Source organism: Aegilops tauschii, chromosome 5, assembly GCF_002575655.3.
Source record: "Aegilops tauschii subsp. strangulata cultivar AL8/78 chromosome 5, Aet v6.0, whole genome shotgun sequence".
NCBI classification, from domain to species: domain Eukaryota; kingdom Viridiplantae; phylum Streptophyta; class Magnoliopsida; order Poales; family Poaceae; genus Aegilops; species Aegilops tauschii.
Genome location: NC_053039.3, coordinates 337,388,776 through 337,403,626, shown reverse-complemented (window position 1 = coordinate 337,403,626; position 14,851 = coordinate 337,388,776). Strand labels below are relative to the sequence as shown.

General features: G+C 41.6%; 1 long non-coding RNA gene across 1 annotated transcript; it reads right to left on the bottom strand.

Annotated features, from left to right (window-relative positions):
- Positions 1–315: 315 nt before the first annotated feature.
- Positions 316–2,365, bottom strand: LOC120965126 (uncharacterized). The gene is made up of 2 exons (XR_005757365.3): positions 2,026–2,365; positions 316–1,636 (listed from the first exon to the last, which is right to left on the bottom strand). It is a non-coding gene; the product is annotated as an uncharacterized lncRNA (long non-coding RNA).
- Positions 2,366–14,851: the final 12,486 nt, after the last annotated feature.

Here is a 14,851-nt window from a genome sequence, read left to right as displayed (position 1 = left end):
AATTTGTCGAGTTAGCCCTTGAGATCTTAGCAAAGCTAGGACGTAGATCGGTAGGGGAGATCTTCGTGCGCACCCCAGTGTTCGAACCTTGAGGGTTTTGCCGGAACCCATGATCCGACATACATCACTAAATAAAAGGAGTAATTGTAGAATTAATTGGGAAAAATAATAGCAACAGAGAGCATATTTTGGGTCTGAGATCAGGAAGCCAGGTATTTTTGATGGTTCAGTACAGACGATATGATCAATCAACAATGGAAACAAATTAACATTGCTATTTTTAATTCAAAAAAGAAAGCATTGACTTCCTCTTAATGACTACACAAACACAAGCAGACAGATCGTTGCAAATTAAATCCAAACAAGAGAGTGATTTTGTCATGCCTAATTTATAGTACATATTTGTGAGGATAAACAACAAATTGTCGCCCCTAATTAATTCTATATAACTAAAAAACTCCAGCCTGATACTGTAGTATGGATTCCATCTAACTCAAGAATTTCTGCAGCTAATACTGTAGTACGGTACGGATCAGTTGCATGGCTCACTAGAGAATTAAAGAAGAAATTAAAGGAGACTCGCCAGAGTTGATGAGTCACTGGATTATGTGTGTTGCATAGTACAAACCAAAAGGAGACTCACCGGATAATCTCGTTGTGCGTGGCCGTTACTTTTGTCTAGTCGCAGGTTCGTCCGTCCACGTCACCGGTGCCGGTGCTGGTCGGTTGTGCCATCTGAACATCTGCTATGTTACCAAGCCGGCAAGCCCTTCGCTAGTTCACCGAGACGGTGTATTAATCAACACCTTCCTCTACCATGTTCCTAAGATGGTGTAAGCAGGGCACATGCTTCAACTCCACCAATTCGGCAGGCCCCCATTGTATGTCTTTTTCTCACCTCACCAGGTCATCTTATTTTCCCAACTGCACCAAGCAAACCAATTCGGCAGGCCCCAGAAGAAGTCGCGAAAAGAGAAAAGGGAGTGAGAAATTTTACATGCATAGACCAAGAGGCTCGCTGGCCACCTTTGGTCGAACAGCCTGGGTCACCCTCCGTCCACGCCAGCACAGACCAAAAGGGAGTGAGAAGCAACCCTTATTCCTCCTCCTTCATGCCATTCAAAGGGAACCATATCGACCAGCAAAGGGCCAATTATATAGTCAGCACCGAAACAGAATAAATATTCCAGGCAATAAAACACGGAATTATCAGTTATGATAGTGGGTTTTGTAGCTTCACTAAACAGGGCATTGTGTTGGTATGCCTCTGACAATCTCTTTACAATAGAACATGTTCTAAAAGAATAATGCAATCTTCATGCAACTTCCTAATTGTGTATGAACTATTAAATTTTGCTAATTAAACGTGATATTCACTATTTAATTGTGTATGCAAAGCAGTTGATTTCTAACCTTTTTGAGTGAAAAAAAATCAATTCATGTGATTGGGCAGATAAACCTGTAGCAACGAGGGTCGGGGACTCAGGTATTAAGCAAGATGTTCTACAGTACATAGTAATTATTCAGTCACCATTTCTACGAATGCATAGAAAATATGTTGCAGGTCAAACACGGAACAAAGCATGATCAACCATGGTCAAAACCGGCATCTGCCATGAAATGAATTAATCCATATCTGCAATCAAATACAACTGTCAGTCAATTAGGCGAAGCTACAGTCCATTCAAGCTGAAAAATAATAAAATTCGTAAACCCCACTTCTTTGAGATTGAGAACTCTAATTGAGGGCAAGATCCAAATAACTTAATTAGCAACTACACGCATCACATCCCAATCCATATCTGCATCGAAATTGAGGTCAAACCTACTCTCTGCCACTTGAGAGATTGGTGGAGAGTAGAAGCAACCCAACAGCGAATGGAAAATAGCAGCACCGAACAATGTGCTCGTCGCACATGATCACGAGCCCCCGGCGCCAATCGGCCGCTGCGTCGGCCTCGGCATTGAGACGACAGGGGGAGGGGCGAGGAATTCAGGGGAAGGAAGGGGATCACGGGAACCTACCCATCTTTAGGAGGGGGACGTGTGCCGGTCTACGCCGAGCGGCAGCAACGAGGTGTCCTCATGGAGGTGCGCCGTACTCCTCGCCGCCATTGGGGCCGAAGTCTCCAACACAGGCGCCGCCTGTCCTCTAGGTCAGGACAGTGGGATCGAGGCAGGTGGGGAGGAACCGGCGCAACCTGGGCGTCGGTGCGAGCCGACGGCGATTTGAGCGCCAGTGCGAGCCGCCGGCGACCTGGGAGTCGGTGCAAGGCGGCGATGGTGCGAGGAGGCGACGTCGGCAGCGGAGCGTATTCCTACCCGCTCGCTCTCATGAGGAGGCTACGGTTGAGGCGGAGCGTAACCCTAGGACAAGGGAGTCGATGAGGGTGGTTTTTTTTGGTGCGTGCTTAGCGGGACGAAAAAAAACCCAGCGAAATAAAACGGACGAAAGTGGTGGGACGAAATTTACTTACCAATTGAGACATCTCTATTCTTAATGTTTCAGTTGATAGTCTCCTTGGTTAATTTTCGTCCCACTTACAATGGTTAATTTTTGTCCATTTTATTTTACTAGTTTTTTTTCGTCTCATTCCCCGTGCCGCAAACCCGATACCCCACCCACGCTCCATCCTCTCACGGTCTCACCCTCGATGTTTCTCATCCCTCTCGTCCCCTTAGGGTTCCACACCGCCGCCTCCATTGCCCAGTGTGCCGTCGCCGCCGGCCGTTCTCCTCCCTCCACCTCCGGCTCTCCTCCATCACGGTTCTTCCCTGCCCCCTCCCCAATTTCTTCCCTAACCCGGCTATGGTTCTCACCTGTCATCGCTTCTCTTTCAGTAGTACCTCATCGCGTTGATCTGCGAGCACGCCAAGAACCGGGAGAGGGTGGCTGCGGAGGCCACCGAGGCGGGTGAGGAGTCGTCGCCTCCGGCCGCCACGCCGCTCCCGCTCCCCCTTGTTCCACATCTTCCCGCATTCAGTCTCCGTGGTGCCACCGGGAACGAGAGGCAGCCGCGATCGGCTGTGCGAGGGCAAATTGAAAGAGGCCGAAAACGGGATCGGTGGCGGCCTACTCATCTCCCGCTCTGCCGGGAACAAGAGCAGTGCCGGCCTGGCCTGGAAGAGCCTCCCCTCTCCACACCACCAGATCGATGCCGCCAATCCCGTCCAACCCCATCTTTCCCATTGCCCTCCACCGCTGACCTATCAGCAGCGGCGGTGCCTCCCTATTGCACCCTTGCAGCGAGAAGGGTTGCATGACGTCCCCTGATGGCGTCGCGGACAGCCCCTTTGGCTCGTATGCGCCTGATGTTTCGTATAGCAGCGGCGCCACCACCCATGCGTTCAGGTTCTGGCACCTGGATAAAAATGGTAAGCATCTCATGATCCATCTCGAGTTCATGAAATTTCACTTGTTTCTATGATTTAGTATTGCACATGCAGCAGTCTCAGAACCCGAGGAAAACTAGCCTGGCTGCTTCTACTTACCCGACTTCTCCAGGTTAGTTGGATGGCTTGGATCGCTAATAAATTGAGTGAGTCTGTCTATGCATTTTTAGTTGCTGAACTTGTATTAACAGTAGCAACCTTATCTTAATTCATAGTTTAGTTAATCCTAGCTGATTATTCACCACGCATTGTATTTTTTTCAGTGTTCAGATATAGTTCTTGCCAATGACCAAAATACATGGATTGGTAAGTATGCTCTACTAAAACCAGGTAGGAAAAATACTTGAAAAATAATTGCACTGTGAATAGTTGAAATAACTAACAGGATTATCTTGTGTTCCGAATATATTGTCTGAAACATGTGATTTTGGGCCGCCCAAAGTATCGACTTCTGATGATTTATTAGAGTCCTTAATTAAGTTGTTCTTGCTCAACCCATAGGTAGATGTTCTAATTAAGTTGCTTATGATTTGGTACATTATGTCTCTTCTGAGGTTGTAGGAACCAGTTACATGTTCTCTGAACTTCTTGCTGACATTCCATATGGCTCCAAGTCCAACATATGGTTTCTAGGCAAATATTCAAATATAATTAACATTCCGTTGCATGTGTTGCTCGCATTATTCTCTTGGCTAAACATCTACAATTTTCAGGTTGCTGCATCTACGAGATGACTGCGCTGAATCATGGATTCAAAGCATTTCTAGGTAGCTATGTTGACATGCTCTTTAAGTTACAGTTCCTTCTTTCCTGCAAAAATAAAATAAAAAATTACAGCTCCTTGTTGTAAGTTGTAATATATGATGTTTCACCAAAAGTTTTATGTCAGATGATGTTTTTTCATAACAGGATACGCAATATGCAGACACTGATAAACAAGATAAACAAGTCTGTTGTTGCTCCTCTATCGACTATATTGTCGGGTGCATTCTAAGCACTTGTAATGCATTAACTTGTACCGAGTTGTTGTGAGCTATTCATGTTGTAAGTTGTAATTTTATCATTCAGTAGGGGACTCATATAAAGCATGTTGCACAGCAGTCCATATCACAGATCAAGTGTGAATCATTTTCATAGAGCATATTTATTTTATTTTTATATAAATGAGTATACTCTTGTTTCTGCACTCATTTACGCACCACATTGCCTCATATTGATTGGGATTTTCATGCAGTTTGATGTAGTATACCACATATTTTTCTTTAAAAAATGTGATCATTGTTTGATGTAGTATACTACATAACCAGGTAAGATTATCCATCTTTTCTTTGCTAATATTAAGTACTCTTTTGATGTAGAACTCTTTTGTGCTCTCTATCAAGGCATCATCATGGCAAGAAGTCCAGGTAAGATGATCCATCTTTTCTTTGCTAATATTAAGTTTCTTAGCTAATGTCCTCCTAGCCTAGAGCATGATCATCTGACTAATCAAGCTAACGCAAACCACTTGGATATGAAATACACTTACCACAACTTGCTATGTGCTGACTTAAGTTTTCCTTTTAGTGAAAGAAAAATGCCGGTTTTTTGTGGTTTATGGCGTCATGCTCAGTGTAAAACCATAAGGATCTCTACTCCTAATGTCTCACTTGGTAGGATAGCCTCCATGGTCTTTTTTCGTCTCCCACTTTTGTCTGGTTTATTTGTCTGGGTTTTTTCGTCTCCACTTCCCCCTATGCACGCACAAAAAACTCCACCCCCACACGAAACTCCGCTCCTCTCGGTCCCGGTCTCTCGGGTCGTCGACCGTCTCCCTTCTCCACCCGTCACCGCCGTCACATCGGAGGCGCCGGCCTGACCTTGATCCCTTATGAGACAGGTTTGGACCATCACTCGATGCCTTGCTCTGCCCCGATCTGCTAGAAAGGCAGGTGGCAGCGGGGATTGGACAGAGGAGACGAGAAAGGGGGCTGATCGGAGATTGATGGGATGGACTCGGTCCGAAGTAATACGAGAACGATAGCTGGAAGGCTGGACGGCGTTGGATGGAAGGGAGAGCGAGAGAGACAGGGTGGGCATGAGGTCACGAGGTCAATTTGGTTGCCAGTGAGGTTGAGGCAGACAAGCCGCCGTATAGCTTTTTGTAGCCGCTAGCATGCGTGCTTGCTTGCTGATGTGCGCCTGTTACTATTGCTGCTTCGCATGTGTGTGTGGTGTGCCCCTGCCACTGTGCACTTGCTGTCATTACTGAGCGTGTGTGTGTTCTATGCGCTTGCTGTCGCGCTGTCTGGTAAAATCGCATACACTTTTTGTTTTGCTGAACAATTTATGACCACTCTTGAACAAAAGCCACCTAAACTTAGTTTGAGCTCTCATGTTGTTAATTGAAGCATGATTTTAGCAAGCTGAACAATGCTTCTAATTTCCTAACTTAACAGGAAACTTTCAGTTCTGTTTGTATTGTTCCAATCAGTTTTTTACACTATTATGTAATCGCCATGCATGTATATCAAGGGATTACAACATCTTGATTATTATTTTTATGATTATTTCCTTTCTCAGATTGCTGATCCACAATCTTCCTGCAAATTTCAATGTTGACTTCAATCCTGTTAGGAGTTGATCAGGATATCTGCTATGTTCTGATGCAATCACTTATTAATTTGACAGAGAGAACGGCGTGGCAGCAGAAGTAACGAGATGTGGTGTTCCAACTATAAATGCCTAAATTGTCTTTAAAGAAAATTGTAGTGTTCCAACTATTGAATCTTTGATCAAGTGGTTGTTTAATTCATATGTATCACAACTGTTAAGTTAATTATTATTTTATCTATATTATAGTTTGAGCTGAGGGCTTCTTACAATTCTTACTGCTACTAATTTACACTTCCTAGATTCATTTTCTCATATGAGTTTGTTTAGAGCAGGGTATTATTCTATGCGCTTGCTGTCGCGCTGTCTGGTAAAATCGCATGCACTTCTCTTTGTTTTGCTGAACAATTCATGACCACTCTTGAACAAAAGCCACCTGAACTTAGTTTGAGCTCTCATGTTGTTAAATGAAGCATGATTTTAGCAAGCTGAACAATGCTTCCGATTTCCTAACTTAACAGGAAACTTTCAGTTCTGTTTGTATTGTTCCAATCAGTTTTTTACACTATTATGTAATCACCATGCGTATATATCAAGGGATTACGGCATCTTGATTATTATTTTTATGATTATTTCCTTTCTCAGATTGCTGATCCACGATCTTCCTGCAGATTTCAATGTTGACTTCAATCCTGTTAGGAGTTGATCAAGATATCTGCTATGTTCTGAACAATCACTTATTAATTTGACAGAGAGAAAGGCGTGGCAGCAGAAGTAACGAGATGTGGTGTTCCAACTATAAATGCCTAAATTTTCTTTAATATATGTCCATATGAAGAAAATTGTAGTGTTCCGACTATTGAATCTTTGATCAAGTGGTTGTTTAATTCATATATGTATCACAACTGTTAAATTAATTATTATTTTAGCTATATTATAGTTTGAGATGAGGGCTTCTTGCAATTCTTATTGCTACTAATTTACACTTCCTAGATCCATTTTCTCACATGAGTTTGCTTAGAGCAGGGTATTTGATAAACGAGTTTAGATCACTCTTATACTAGATGGATTGACACGTACCAAAGATTGATCCCAAGCAGAACGACAACCTGTTCATGGATTACCTACAGGCCCGCATTCTAATCAACAACATTGGGCAACCTCGACATCACCAGCGACTACACAGAGGTTGTGAAGAAGTTTGGATACGAGATTGATGAGGTAGCTGGACGGGTGAGCGAGCTTTGTTGTAAGTGATTCATACACTTGGGGCTAAAACTATTTAATTGATGCTTTGTTTGATTGTGAAATTGTCTAATTGAAGTACTAAGTTTTGTTTGGATTTTGTAGAAGCGGTTACAAATTTGGTTGGGTGGCTTAGATTTTTTTATCCACTATTTAACTAAACAAAAAAATCTTACAACGTGCACTATGCGAGAGAACCACTATAGTATTAGATCTGAAGCCATAAATTTATCTTGATTAATATTGTACCCCTGTTGAAAGTATCTTTTGCGTGTCTTAGAACTCAACAAATTAGTATGAATATTTCTAGAAAATTTTTTATACCTAAATACACGGGTTGGTTGCAGATTATTGGTAAAGAAGAACTGGAAATCAGTTGTTTACTAGATCACTGTGAGCAGATCATTAGGGTCTACAAGTTTGGACTTACATACATTGTCCTTTATCTACAAAATCCATAATAACCATGATGTTTAACACTTTTCAGAGCTTTAGCCCGTGGGAGATTGTCAACCATGACAATCTTACAATCTTTTTTCTCTAGAAAATCCATAATAACTATGATGTTTAACACTTATGAGAGCTTTAGCCCGTGGGAGATTGTCAGCCATGGCAATCTTACAATCTTTTTTATCTAGAAAATCCATAATACCTATGCTCTTTAACACTTTTGAGAATTTAGCCCGTGGGAGATTGTCAGCCATGACAATGTATACCCAATCAAAAATTTCAGCCACGTCTAGAGTTCTCCAGATGGTACGTAGGTCTACTATAGACAAAATATTGATTAATAGCTTCCGACACAGTTTTTAGTGATTTGTAATACCCTCCAAAATTCAAATATACAAGTGTTACACGACAAAACTAATTATATTGTGTAGATATTACTGTAATAGAGATCCATTTCTATACTTCACTCATATGCATGGTTGAGTAGTAGTACTTGTGATATGTGATGCGTAAAGTGAAACATGGTTGACATGGCTTTGTGACGGCGCTGGTGGAGAAGACGTCAAGGGCGGTAGAGGACATGTTTTAGAAGATGTTGAGGGCGGGGGTGGAGGAAATAGCTAAATGGGGTTCCTCGGCGCCTGCGAGAAGGAGGCCGATGGGTTCCGTTGTAGCAATGAGATGTTGTGTGATTCATTCATTCGTTTGATCCCTCCTTATTCCACTTGAATTAGATCTATAAACCTCGGGTTTTTCTTCTTCAGTAGAACATGACCCAGGGCATAATTTCATGCTCCGAGTTTGGCTTATTTAATTTAGTATGATGCAATATTTGCTGCTCATAATGATAAAAATTTATATTTTTAAATGCAATATTATATACCATGTATATGGATGGAACAAAATATAAACTCAAATTGAATGTCAAGCATTAATTTGTAGTGCTATATGATGCATGTTTGCTATATGTGCAGAATAGGATTTTTCTCCTTAGAGAATCTCCTAGATGGAGTTGTCTTGCTGATATACTTGTGAAAGTTTGCATGATCTTACCATGAATCAACTCACAATGTTATCATTCACTTAACTGGCCTTTTCATAAAAGACAGTTGGTTAAAAGCCTACTGGGCAAAATATTCACAAGGATTACATGTATGCAATTTACATGGGGCTATCTAATGTTAGAGATCCAGAAAGGTTGAAGTTGTGCACAATGGTCATTGGAATGGTTACCATGCTAAGAGCAAAACCTATTGTTAAACAATATCACGTTATTCATTATTGTTGAACTTAAATTATTACATTCAATGTGATTGCGTAATACTTGATTGTTGTGTTTCTAATAAAAGCACATTCTATGACTATATTCCAGTAGGGTGTTGTTAGATCAAGCTACTGCAGTTGCACCCGAGATGAGAAGATGGTAAATGAAAGATGTTGAATATAAATACTTTACTACTTACATATTATTCATGAAAACATCAAGTAATTATAAGTATCATTTACGATTGCCAACGATCATATCGGATACCGGATGACTGTTTTCCTGGACTTCAAAGAAGAAATATCCTAGAATTTGAGCCCAGCCGGAGGGGCCTCGATACTTTTGAGCCAAGAAAAGCAGATGAGGTCTTTCCAAAATCTTGTGAGCTATGAATAATATATGCGGAAGGGCTCAAATATTTTGTGTTTCCATGGTTCCTAAATGGTATGGTCCTAAGTCCCTAATTTCCTATGTAATAGTTTTCTAGGCAATTGCATAATGCAATCAAATTTCTGGTTGTATTAGTACATTGGAGCATTTGTTTGAAGGGTTCAAAATCCTCCATGTGTTGTCTTTAATTAATGGATAATAACAATGGACCAAATTCATGAGACGGTCGATCTTAAGCATAAAAGGCATCGAAGAGCTATCAACGTTTCTGTAACACTTACTTTATTTTTTGCATCACATCTGATAAGTCTTTCTATGTACACATAGTCAAATTACATTTTCTTATTGAAAGGATCTTAAAAAAATGTCTCTTACTAGCTATCTTTTATATAGCGGTAAAATTTGACATGCATTATGTTAACATATTGAACCAGTAAAAAGTTAAAAATAGCTACAACCAATATTTTTTTACTTTCGTCCGTTTTATTTCGCTGGTTTTTTCGTCTCATTCCCCGTGCCGCAAACCCGATACCCCACCCACGCTCCATCCTCTCACGGTCTCACCCTCGATCTTTCTCATCCCTCTCGTCCCCATAGGGTTCCACACCGCCGCCTCCATTGCCCAGTGTGCCGCCACCGCCGGCCGTTCTCCTCCCTCCACCTCCGGCTCTCCTCCATCACGGTTCTCCCTGCCCCCCTCCCCAATTTCTTCCCTAACCCGGCTATGGTTCTCACCTGTCATCGCTTCTCTTTCAGTAGTACCTCATCATGTTGATCTGCGAGCACGCCAAGAACCGGGAGAGGGTGGCCGCGGAGGCCACCGAGGCGGGCGAGGAGTCGTCGCCTCCGGCCGCCACGCTGCTCCCGCTCCCCCTTGTTCCACGTCTTCCTGCGTTAAGTCTTCGTGGTGCCACCGGGAATGAGAGGCGGTCGCGATCGGCTGTGCGAGGGCAAACGATAGAGGCCGGAAACGGGATCGGTGGCGGCCTACTCATCTCCCGCTCTTCCGGGAACAAGAGCAGTGCCGGCCAGGCCTGGAAGAGCCTCCCCTCTCCACACCACCAGATCGATGCCGCCAATCCCGTCCAACCCCATCTTTCCCATTGCCCTCCACCGCTGACCTATCAGCAGCGGCGGTGCCTCCCTATTCCACCCTTGGAGCGAGAAGGGTTGCACGATGTCCCCTGACGGCGTCGCGGACAGCTCCTTTGGCTCGTATGCGCCTGGTGTTTCGTATAGCAGCAGCGCTGCCACCCATGCGTTCAGGTTCTGGCACCTGGATAAAAATGGTAAGCATCTCATGATCCATCCTGAGTTCACGAAATTTCACTGGTTTATGTGATTTAGTATTGCACATGCAGCAGTTTCAGAACTCGAGGAAAACTAGCCTGGCTGCTTCTACTTACCCGACTTCTCTAGGTTAGTTGGATGGCTTGGATCGCTAATAAATTGAGTGAGTCCGTCTATGCATTTTTAGTTGCTGAACTTGTGATAACAGTAGCAGCCCTATATTAATTCATAGTTTAGTTAATCCTAGCTGATTACTCACCATGCATTGTATTTTTTTCAGTGTTCAGATATATCTCTTGCCAATGACCAAAATACATGGATGGGTAAGTATGCTCTACTCAAAATAGGTAGGAAAAATACTTGAAAAATAATTGCACCATGAATAGTTGAAATAACTAACAGGATTATCTCGTGTTCCGAATATATTGTCTGAAACATGTGATTTGGGCTGCCCAAAGTATCGACTTCTGATGATTTATTAGAGCCCTTAATTAAGTTGTTCTTGCTCAACCCATAGGTAGATGTTCTAATTAAGTTGCTTATGATTTGATACATTATGTCTCTTCTGAGGTTGTAGGAACCAGTTACATGTTCTCTGAACTTCTTGCTGACATTCCATATGGCTCCAAGTCCAACATATGGTTGCTAGGCAAATATTCAAATATATCTAACATTCCGTTGCATGTGTTGCTCGCATTATTCTCTTGGCTAAACATCTACAATTTTCAGATTGCTGCATCTACGAGATGACTGTGTTGAATCATGGATTCAAAGCATTTCTAGGTAGCTATTTTGACATGCTCTTTAAGTTACAGTTCCTTCTTTCCTGCAAAAATAAAAGAAAAAATTACAGCTCCTTGTTGTAAGTTGTAATATATGATGTTTCACCAAAAGTTTTATGTCAGATGATGTTTTTTCATAACAGGATACGCAATATGCAGACACTGATAAACAAGATAAACAAGTCTGTTGTTGCTCCTCTATCGGCTATATTTTCGGGTGCATTCTAAGCACTTGTAATGCATTAACTTGTACCGAGTTCTTGTGAGCTATTCATGTTGTAAGTTGTAATTTTATTTAAGTCATTCTGTAGGGGACTCATATAAAGCATGTTGCGCAGAAGTCCATATCACAGAAGTGTGAATCATTTTCATATAGCATATTTATTTTATTTTTATATAAATGAATATACTCTTGTTTCTGCACTCATTTACGCACCACATTGCCTCATATTGATTGGGATTTTCATGCAGTTTGGTGTAGTATACTACATATTTTTCTTTAAAAAATGTGATCATTGTTTGATGTAGTATACTACATAACCAGGTAAGATTATCCATCTTTTCTTTGCTAATATTAAGTACTCTTTTGATGTAGTACTCTTTTGTGCTCTCTGTCAAGGCGTCACCATGGCAAGACGTCCAGGTAAGATGATCCATCTTTTCTTTGCTAATATTAAGTTTCTTAGCTAATGTCCTCCTAGCCTAGAGCATGATCATCTAACTAATCAAGCTAACGCAAACCACTTGGATATGAAGTACACTTACCACAACTTGCTATGTGCTGACTTAAGTTTTCCTTTTAGAAAAAGAAACATGCCGGTTTTTTGTGGTTTATGGCATCATGCTCAGTGTAAAACCATAAGGATCTCTACTCCTAATGTCTCACTTGGTAGGATAGCCTCCATGGTTTTTTTTCGTCTCCCACTTTCGTCTGGTTTATTTGTCTGGTTTTTTCGTCTCCACTTCCCCCTATGCACGCACAAAAAAACTCCACCCCCACACGAAACTCCGCTCCTCTCGGTCCCGGTCTCTCGGGCCGTCGACCGTCTCCCTTCTCCACCCGTCGCCGCCGTCACATCGGAGGCGCCGGCCTGACCTTGATCCCTTGTGAGACAGGTTTAGACCATCACTCGATGCCTTGCTCTGCCCCGATCTGCTAGAAAGGCAGGTGGCAGCGGGGATTGGAGAGAGGAGACGAGAGGAAGGGGGCTGATCGGAGATAGACGGGATGGTCTCGGTCCGGAGTAATACGAGAACGATAGCTCGAAGGCTTTACGGCGTTGGATGGAAGGGAGAGCGAGAGAGACATGCTGGGCATTAGGTCACGAGGTCAATTTGGTTGCCAGTGAGGTTGAGGCAGACAAGCCGTCGTATAGCTTTTTGTAGCCGCTAGCATGCGTGCTTTCTTGCTGATGTGCGCCTGTTACTATTGCTGCTTCGCATGTGTGTGTGGTGTGCCCCTGCCACTATGCGCTTGCTGTCATTACTGAGCGTGTGTGTGTTCTATGCGCTTGTTGTCGTGCTGTCTGGTAAAATCGCATGCACTTTTTGTTTTGCGGAACAATTCATGACCACTCTTGAACAAAAGCCACCTGAACTTAGTTTGAGCTCTCAAGTTGTTAAATGAAGCATGATCTTAGCAAGCTAAACAATGCTTTCTATTTCCTAACTTAACAGGAAACTTTCAGTTCTGTTTGTATTGTTCCAATCAGTTTTTTACACTATTATGTAATCGCCATGCGTGTATATCAAGGGATTACAACATCTTGATTATTATTTTTATGATTATTTCCTTTCTCAGATTGCTGATCCACGATCTTCCTGCAGATTTGAATGTTGACTTCAATCCTGTTAGGAGTTGATCAAGATATCTGCTATGTTCTGATAATCACTTATTAATTTGACAGAGAGAATGGGGTGGCAGCAGAAGTAACGGGATGTGGTGTTCCAACTATAAATGCCTAAATTGTCTTTAATATATGTCCATATAAAGACAATTGTAGTGTTCCAACTATTGAATCTTTGATCAAGTGGTTGTTTAATTCATATGTATCACAACTGTTAAGTTTATTATTATTTTAGCTATATTATAGTTTGAGCTGAGGGCTTCTTACAATTCTTACTGCTACTAATTTACACTTTCTAGATTCATTTTCTCACATGAGTTTGTTTAGAGCAGGGTATTATTCTATGCGCTTGCTGTCGGGCTGTCTGGTAAAATCGCATGAACTTCTTTTTGTTTTGCTGAACAATTCATGACCACTCTTGAACAAAAGCCACCTGAACTTAGTTTGAGCTCTCATGTTGTTAAATGAAGCATGATTTTAGCAAGCTGAACAATGCTTCTGATTTCCTAACTTAACAGGAAACTTTCAGTTCTGTTTGTATTGTTCCAATCAATTTTTTACACTATTATGTAATCGCCATGCGTATATATCAAGGGATTACGACATCTTGATTATTATTTTTATGATTATTTCCTTTCTCGGATTGCTGATCCACGATCTTCATGCAGATTTCAATGTTGACTTCAATCTTGTTAGGAGTTGTTCAAGATATCTGCTATGTTCTGATGCAATCACTTATTAATTTGACAGAGAGAATGGCGTGGCAGCAAAAGTAACGAGATGTGGTGTTCCAACTATAAATGCCTAAATTATCTTTAATATATGTCCATATAAAGAAAATTGTAGTGTTCTAACTATTGAATCTTTGATCAAGTGGTTGTTTAATTCATATATGTATCACAACTGTTAAATTAATTATTATTTTAGCTATATTATAGTTTGAGCTGAGGGCTTCTTACAATTCTTATTGCTACTAATTTACACTTCCTAGATTCATTTTCTCACATGAGTTTGTTTAGAGCAGGGTATTTGATAAACGAGTTTAGATCACTCTTATACTAGATGGATTGACATGTACCAAAGATTGATCCCAAGCAGAACTACAACCTGTTCATGGATTATCTGCAGGCCCGCATTTTAACCAATAACATTGGGCAGCCTTGACATCACCAGCGACTACACAGAGGTTGTGAAGAAGTTTGGATACGAGATTGATGAGGTAGCTGGACGGGTGAGCGAGCTTTGTTGTAAGTGATTCATACACTTGGGGCTAACACTATTTAATTGATGCTTTGTTTGATTGTGAAATTGTCTAATTTAAGTACTAAGTTTTGTTTGGATTTTGTAGAAGCGGTTTACAAATTTGGTTGGGTGGCTTAGATTTTTTATCCACTATTTAACTAAACAAAAAAATCTTACAACGTGCACTATGTGAGAGAACCACTATAGTATTAGATCTGAAGCCATAAATTTATCTTGATTAATATTGTACCCCTGTTGAAAGTATCTTTTGCATGTCTTAGAACTCAACAAATTAGTATGAATATTTCTAGAAACAATTTTATACCTAAATACACGGGTTGGTTGCAGATTATTGG